The 7,812-nt window shown below is 35.4% G+C and overlaps 1 pseudogene; it reads left to right on the top strand.

The window, feature by feature from the left end:
* LOC102027255 overlaps nt 1-7,812 on the top strand; it is an 11,546-nt pseudogene that overhangs the window by 1,160 nt on the left and 2,574 nt on the right.

Below are 7,812 nucleotides of genomic sequence, written 5' to 3'. Positions count from 1 at the left end.
GCTTGCCAGGCAGGCGCTTTGCCGCTGAGCTAAATCCCCAGCCCCTTATTTTTAATTTTTCTAAAAAAATTTTAAAAAGAGTCTAAACATTTTATAACAAATGTCTTACCCTGTATGAGAGATGCCAGGCCCCTGTCATTACCATTTGAAAAGTATATAGTCTAAATAAAAATTTGCTATAAGCACAGAACTTCTGATGATTTTCAAAGAAAATGTAAGAAACAATGAAGCGTAACATTGCAATAATAATTTTATTGAGTATATGACATGGTAGTGATATATTGAATCTATGTCTTAAGATATAATTAAGTTTAACTAAGATATAATTTAAATTTAAAGTCAGGACTTCCATATAAAGGATTAATCTGGTGAAATCTTGATTTCAAATGTTTTGCCGTATGGTCATAGACTAAAATTCTGTCACTTCTGCCACCGTGCTGTAATACTTTCTAAAGTGCTCCATGGTAAGAATCCAGGGTTAGGCATATAGCTCAGTGGCACAGTGCCTGCCAGGCAAATATAAGGTCCTGAGTTCAATTCCAGGTACAAAATAATCCAGGTATAGGGGAGAAATCATGTAAGAGACAGACAACAGGAACTTTAGTATCTCCCCATGTGTGCTTTCCTGTAATATATATATTTAAACTGAAATATAAATAAGCAAGATAATAAAATGAGAGATATTAGGATTCATAATGGCAGGCTATTTGCAGATTGGGCAGTAGATAGGCGAAATGTGGCAGATAGACTAGGGAAGTATATAAAGATATTAAAAATGATTAAAATAGATTGCAATACATTGAGCTCCACAGAGACAATGCAGGGGCAAGTGAGAGCCAGACAGACACTGGTGATTCTGTGCCTCGCTGAGAAAAGCAGGTAAATGTGGGTAAAGGAGATCCTAAGAAGCCAAGAGGCAAAATGTCATCATACTCATTCTTTGTGCAAACTTGCCAAGGGGAGCATAAGAAAAGACCCAGATGTTTCCATGAACTACTCAGAGTTTTCTAAGAAGTGCTCAGACAGACGGAGGACTGTCTGCTGAAGAGAAAGAAAAATTTGAAGTCATGGCAAAGGCAGACAAGGCCCATTGTGAAAGAGAATGCAAACCTGTACCCTTCTTAAAGGAGAAACAGAAAAGAAATTCAAGGATCCCCATGAGCTCAAGAGACCTCCGTCAGCCTTCTTGTTCTGTTTGAGTATCACCCTCCGAAACAAAGGTGAACATCCTGGCCTCTCTTCTGGTGATGTTGCAAAGAACCTGGGAGAAGTGTGGGATAACACTGCATCAGATGACAAGCAGCCTTCCAAGAAAAACGCTGCCAGGCTGAAGGAAAAGTACAAAACGGACGTTGCCGCCTATTGAGCTAGAGGGAACCTGATGCAGCACAAAAGGGAATTCTCAAGGGGGCTGAAAATGCAAGAAAAAGAAGATAAGATGAAGAGGATGGAGATGGTGATGAAGAAGATGATGATGAATAAGATGGTTCTACAGCAGTTTTTTCTTGTCCATAAAGCATTTAACCCCCCTGTACACAACTCACTCCTTTAAAAAAATAGAAATAGAAGACTATGTAAGATTTGTTTTTAAACTAAAGTGTTTTGTTTTACAGTTAACGCACTATTGACTGTGTCTTTATTTACTTATTATTATTTTTTTTTGGTACAGGGAATCCAACTCACGACCTTGTGCTTGCCAGGTGGGCACTGTGCCACCGAGATATACCCCCAGCTTGAATGTGTCTTTAGCTAGCCCCGCCCTGGTGGTATTTGCAATGGCCACTACCCTTGCCTGGTACAGCATGGGGGCTGTAAATTGGCATGGAAATTTAAAGCAGGTTCTTGGTGCACAGCACAAATTAGTTATATATAGGGATGGTAGTTTTTCATCTTCAGTTGTCTCTGATGCAGTTTATACAAAAAATTGTTCTGTTAATTGAATACTGAGCCTTAATTGCAAAAACTGTTGCAGCAGTTTTGTTCACATTATGAATGCTTCTAAGTAGACATAATTTTTTAAAAGAAATGATTAAAATATGCTCCATACTTGCAACAAACACATACTAATAAAAGACATTTATAAAAAATAATTAATGCTTGAGCTGTTCAATGATATTGACTGAAAAAGACCTGAAAAAGACACTGAAGAGTGAATAGATGAAGGACAGCCAGAAACCTGATATAGAGAAAGTTCAGAAAAGTAATGACCGAAAAATGTGGTCATCATTTGATTTTTCCTCCACTGCAAATAAAACAAAGATAGAAACACATACAGTGTTTATCTATGATAAAATACATTATCTTTTTAATATTTATTAACAGGAAGATTACCCATAATAATGGCTAAGCCTCTTATGACCGTTGCAAGTTAAAATTTGATGGTGATATGGGGAAGTGGTGTTTCTCCCAGTTTTGTTTTAGAGAAAAGTGATTTACATGAAATTTAGAAATTAAGTTCAGATGAGACTTCTTTCCAAGTTAACAATATTTAGTGAGCTTGACTATGAGAGGATGGCTGGTGCAGTAATGGAGAAGTTCATGATGTTGGAGGCTGAATTTCAAAGCAGTTAATTAATTTAACTGAAGATAATCAATAATATGAAATTCTGAGGAATGAAAGAGAAAGGGACACAAATTTAAAATTCAATTATAGAAGGTAGTTATCTAAGATAGATACGACAATTGAGATATAATAATTAGAGGAGTAAAATGAAAATGAATATCACTAAATTTGTAAGTTTTATGGCACGAGCAGAATTCTTTTTTCATATGATCCATTTTCCTATGGATATATTTTATATTTTCATGTTGCACAAGGTAAATGGCAGCATGAAAATATATAAAATTAAGTATGCGTGGAAGAAGCTTTGAAATATTAATAGAATGCAGGGTCATTGAGTAACTCACTAGATATAGAAATATAGTAATTTAGTGAATGATGAAATCTAATAAAACTAGGATTAATAGCTTATTCAATTAGTTCTGCCAAGTGTGCCAATGGGATAGGCAGAAATTGCAGCTGTTGCTTGAGTTCTTAATCAGTCAATGTGGTAAAGCATCACTGGAATATCAGAACACTGTCTTGGTAAGCATGTGACCAAAGGCATCACTGGATTGAACTGAGCAGTAAAAAAGAGGAGAGATAGGCTTACTAGTTGAGGGGGTGTTCAGTGAGATGGCATTTCCTTGTGGTGAGGGAGACCAGCTATCTGCACTAATTGTATGAATAATCTAGAAGGTAACATTCCAGATCAAACTTATGAATGAATGAATGATGTTTACTCCTGAGGATGAACATTTATAGGAGCGTAAGCTTGGAAAGGAGCACAGATCAAAGCTCAAAATTGAGTCATGTCTTATTATATTAATGTAATTTAAGTTTGTTATTAAAGATTTGGGAATGGTAGCTATCTTCATTTACAACTGTGTAACAAATTCGTGCATAGCGACTTCATAGTGGTGATCAAATAAGCCAGCGTGAGTAAAATCTCAAGAGGGTAATTTCAATTTGTACAATCTTACATTTTCTTTTCTTTTTTTCAGGCACATTTGGATCAAAGACTGCAGTTAATCTTCACTTGCTTACAACAAATGACTATCATTTATCCATGCAGTGTATTTAATTATTAACACCATGATGGATAGAACTGTAGTTTATAAAGGCTTCCCATGCAGTAATATGAAATGTAAGATATTACTATTTATAGTGATTATTAACATAGGACTGGAATTACCTCCTGATTGAATAAAACATCAGATGGGACTAATTAAATTTCTCCACACTTTCACTCTATAGTGTTTTTTCCTTGCTGCCCCTTAGTGATCACGGGTCACAACACTAGCATTATAACCTATGTACATCGGCAACTAATCTGTGATAGACTTGCCTTATGGGAGTTGTAAAACTTTATAAAATGTTCTAACTTTTCTTAAAAAGCATTCTGTAGTGACCTTGGAATAAATCCATATAAGAGAGGCAAGAGAAGAGTGGTTAGGTTTGAGAAACATTTCCTGAATCTGTAATATGGAGCAGGGAAAATGTCTGAGATCAGTTTTCCTCAGAGGGATGGGAAGCATGAGAGGGTGGAAAGTTTGTGAAGGTCAAGATTTATAGGATGGGTAAGGAAGAATAAAATACCTCTGCACCAATCTCAGAATACTGAATTTTAAAAAATCCTATGTGACTCCTTGAATTTGGAAATAAATATCTATGTATGACATGTCATGTTATCCTACAATTTGGGGTCAGATTGAATGATGAGAACATTTTTGAACACTAAGAATATTAACATGGAAAATGATTTTTTATTCCTTGTACGTAAAATGGAGGTATGAATATACTCTGTATGAGAAGAAATAGCCATAATCTCAGATTTAACCATGGGAGACAAAAGAGATCCACTGTTGTACAGAGGACTTTGCTTGTGTATCTGGGTTAGGGTTGGGGGATCACCCTAGGAAGAAAGTTGAGACATTCACGATACCTGGGAATTGTGGAATTGATTGGCTCTTGGGGCTCCTTCCTCCTTGGTCAGCTCTGCCTGCTTACTGCACAGGTATTACTTCTTGAGAATACAGAGAAGATGGGAGAAAGATGAATTCTTGACAGTGAGACCCCCCAGATGTGTTTGGGGTTTTTCTTCTCCCAAAACTGTATTGTTGCCTGAGGATGGAGAAGTCTCTCTTCTGGGCCTAAGTCTTCACAGATACCCTAGAGATGTTTAGGAATCTGAATGCCTGCTGAAATTCCCCAGGTCACTCTGAGGCTTGGTGAGACACAGAATGATACAGAGACAATGAATTTCCCTAAACCTAAGATGCTCAGGACACACACACACACACACACACACACACACACACACACGAAATGAAAAATATAAACAATTCAATTAAAACAGCTGACAAAGTACTAAATTAAAATATTCTCCCAAAGTCTCTAAGAAACAATACAGTACCTCATGAGCAATAAAGATTTTGCTCAATGGTAACTGTTCAATATTATTAATGAAATTCATAACAACAATTTAAGGAAAAATAATAACTTCAATTTATATTAAGACATATTCAATCATATTTTGATATAAACTCTGAGCAGTTTAGATGTGCAAGAGCACATTTTCATCTGCTGTTAAGGTATGATGTAAAAAATAAGACACATATAACATTTGATGCCAGAAATATGAAGAGCTTTCCCACAAATGTGATACAAAAAAGCCCATGGTCAGCTATATAATCAGGTAATGTTTTAGCTATGTATACAGAAACAAAAATAAAATCTATGAAAGGGGAAGACATGTATACATTGGTTACATGTCTATTATCCTATTTACTGAAAAAGCTGAAGCAGGAGGATCACAGGATTAAGCCTAGCCTGAGCAAGTTAGGAAGACCTGGTCTCAAAACAAAAATTTTAAAAAATGGCATCAGGCATGGTGACATAAACCTATATTCCTAGCAATCAGGTATCCTGGAGCAGGAGGATCACATTTTTAAGCCTAGCTTGGGCAAATTAGTGACTTAGTAAAACGTCTCAAAATTTGAAAAAAAAATTTGAAAAGCAGTTTAGTGATGTGTGTCACTGAGAAGGTCCTGTATTGAACTCTAGTACGACAAAAAGCAAAGAGCTTGAAATGTACTTTAGCGGAAAATTTCATGTAAGGTGTAGGCTCAATCCCCAGCACTGCAAGAAAAGGAAGACAGAAGATAAAATTGCCATCACAAAATCATATACCTTAAAAGTCTTACAGATTTGGCAAACACAAGCATAAGGATCAATAAATTAGGTCAAATTGAATACAAGAGTACTTTCTTTATAAAACATAAACTGAAAATGTGGTAGATGAAAAAACTTCCTTTTAAATTATCAACAATTTATATAAAATATCCCAGAACCTATATGACTACAACATTATTGCTTATGTGTTGTATATATATATATGAAACATCAAAAATATGATATAGACATATACATATATGTTATACTAATAAACAATGATTAAGCAGGGATAAATAGAAAGATATACTCAAACATGAATGACAAAATTCATTATTGCACACTAATCAGTTGTCCCCCAAATTAACATGATAACTCAAGACATTGCTATGTTAAATTCAAGAGTATTCCTATAGCATATTCTGGAACAATAAAGCTAACTAGACAGAAATTCTGTAGAAATAACCACAGACATATTTTATTTTTATTTACTTACTTATTTATTCTTTATTTTAAAGAGAAGAAGAAAAATAGAAATGAAGTAAAGCAGAGTTTCACATCAGGCTAATAGGAAAGTAACAGTAATTAATACATTGTGTGCTGTTATCTTCATAGTAGTTCCTCAGAATATGAGATATAGGCCTGAAATATTGCCCAAACAGTACTAGTACAATTCTTTCTTTTCAATGAACTAAGAGACACCAGCAGTGTAACTATCTTCTGTATGTATATTTTCCCTCTTTTCTTTTCCTTCCTTTCCCTTTTTCCCCATCAGCTTCTCTGCTCTTTTGAACAGTTTCTTCCTAATCCACAATACTTATTGTACATTTTGGATCTTATTTACTCTTTCAATTTCTCACACTAGTGAGACAATACGATGTTTACACATATGGGTCAGATTTATTTCATTTATGAGTATGGTCTCAAATTGCATCCATTTACCTATAAAAGTCTTGAGTTTATCCTTCTTTATGGCTGAGCAGTACTCTGCCAAAACCACATCTTTTTATCCGTTCCTCAGTTGATGGGCATTGGGTTGTTTCCAAGATTTAGCTATTACAATTTGTGCAGCTATAAACATGGGTGCACATATATCTCTGTGGTATGATGTTTTTATTTTTTCTGGGAACATATCCAACAGGGAAATAGCTGATTTGAATAGGTCCTCTAATCTGAGATTTTTAAGGAACTTCTACACTGATTTCCATAGTGGTTGCCGATTTACACTCCTACCAGCAATAGAGAAGATCTCCTTTTTCCCCACAGCACTACCAGCGTTTGTTATTGGTTAATTTCTTGATGATAGCCATTTTTTTCTGGGGTGAGATGGAATCTCAGTATTGTTTTAATTTGCATCTCTTGAATGATCAGTGATGTTGAACATTTTTTCATATATTTATTTGCTGTTTGTATTTCTTCATCTGAGCAGTGTGTGTTCATCTCAGATGCCTATTTTTGGACTGGGTCTTTGAATTTGGGGGCCTGAGTTTTTCCAGTTCTTTATATGTTATAGATATAAGCCCTTCATCTGAGGGACATCTGGCTATAATTTTTTCTCACTCTGTAGATTGTCTTTTCACTCTGTTGGTGATTTCTTTTTTTGTGTAAAACCTTTTTAATAAGGTGAGATCCCATTTGTTGATTCTTTGTAGTATTTTCCACGCAGTCTGGGTTTTGTTCATGAAGTCTCTGCCTATACCTATGTCTTCAAGATTTCTACCTAATTTCTCTTCCAGTAGATTCAGTGTTTCTGTTTTAATATTTAGATCTTCGATCTATATTGACTTTAGTGTAGTGCATGGTGATAGGCATAGGTCTTGCTTTAGTCTTTGGCATATGGAAAGCCAGTTTTTCCAGTACCACCTATCAGAGGCTGTCTTTCTTCTAGTGAACATGTTTCACCTCTTTGTCAAAGATAAGGTGGCTGAGTGTGTTTGTAATTGTGTCTGCATCTTCTAATCTTTTCCATTGATCTTCAGGTCTGTTTTTTTTTTTTCCAGTACCATGTTGATTTTATTACAGTAGCTTTGTAGTATAATTTCAAGTCAGGGATTGTGATGCCTCCTGCCTTGCCTTTGTTGCCCAGGATTGACTTTGCT

Source organism: Chinchilla lanigera, unplaced genomic scaffold (assembly GCF_000276665.1).
Source record: "Chinchilla lanigera isolate Chin_1 unplaced genomic scaffold, ChiLan1.0 scaffold00049, whole genome shotgun sequence".
NCBI lineage: Eukaryota > Metazoa > Chordata > Mammalia > Rodentia > Chinchillidae > Chinchilla > Chinchilla lanigera.
This window is presented reverse-complemented; position numbering and strand designations above follow the sequence as displayed.